Genomic DNA, 572 nt, shown 5'->3' with positions numbered 1-572 from the left:
CGGCCGGCGAAGGAGGGCGGACGCCGGCATATGCATTAAGGCCCCCACACTACCCACTCACCGTCAAAAGGGTGAATGCCAACCATAATGAGATGACGGCCTGTCAAGAGATAGAGGCACGTCTACAAGAAGGAAAGCCGGCCTCAGTGGAAACGAAACCTGCGGCGGCACAACAAGAGGAGGTCCCCACAGTGATACTGGTCAGAGTGACGATGGCCTGCAGAGAAACAGAGGCACGTCCAGAAGAAAAGCCGACCTCAGCAAACAGGAAACCTGAGGCGGCGGGTTTACGAGAGGTACCCATACAAGACGCCGAAGTAATGCTGGTCTGAGAACAGAAGAAGAAAAGGCGTAGGGACCGAAAGAAGCGGAATATGAAGAATTCGACGCGGGAAAAGAGTGGACCCCAGAAGAACTTGGCTGCCCACTTCAGGAAGACATCCCGTCGCGCGACAGTGGCACGACGTTGGAGAAATGACTTCAAGAAGGAAACTCCCCAGGGAACCTTCGGATGCTGGAGAAAGGATTTGGCGCCACGGTCTCGTGCCAGCAAGCGGCTGGAAGACCAGGAG

Source organism: Cryptotermes secundus, unplaced genomic scaffold, assembly GCF_002891405.2.
Source record: "Cryptotermes secundus unplaced genomic scaffold, Csec_1.0 scaffold192, whole genome shotgun sequence".
NCBI classification, from domain to species: domain Eukaryota; kingdom Metazoa; phylum Arthropoda; class Insecta; order Blattodea; family Kalotermitidae; genus Cryptotermes; species Cryptotermes secundus.
This window is presented reverse-complemented; position numbering follows the sequence as displayed.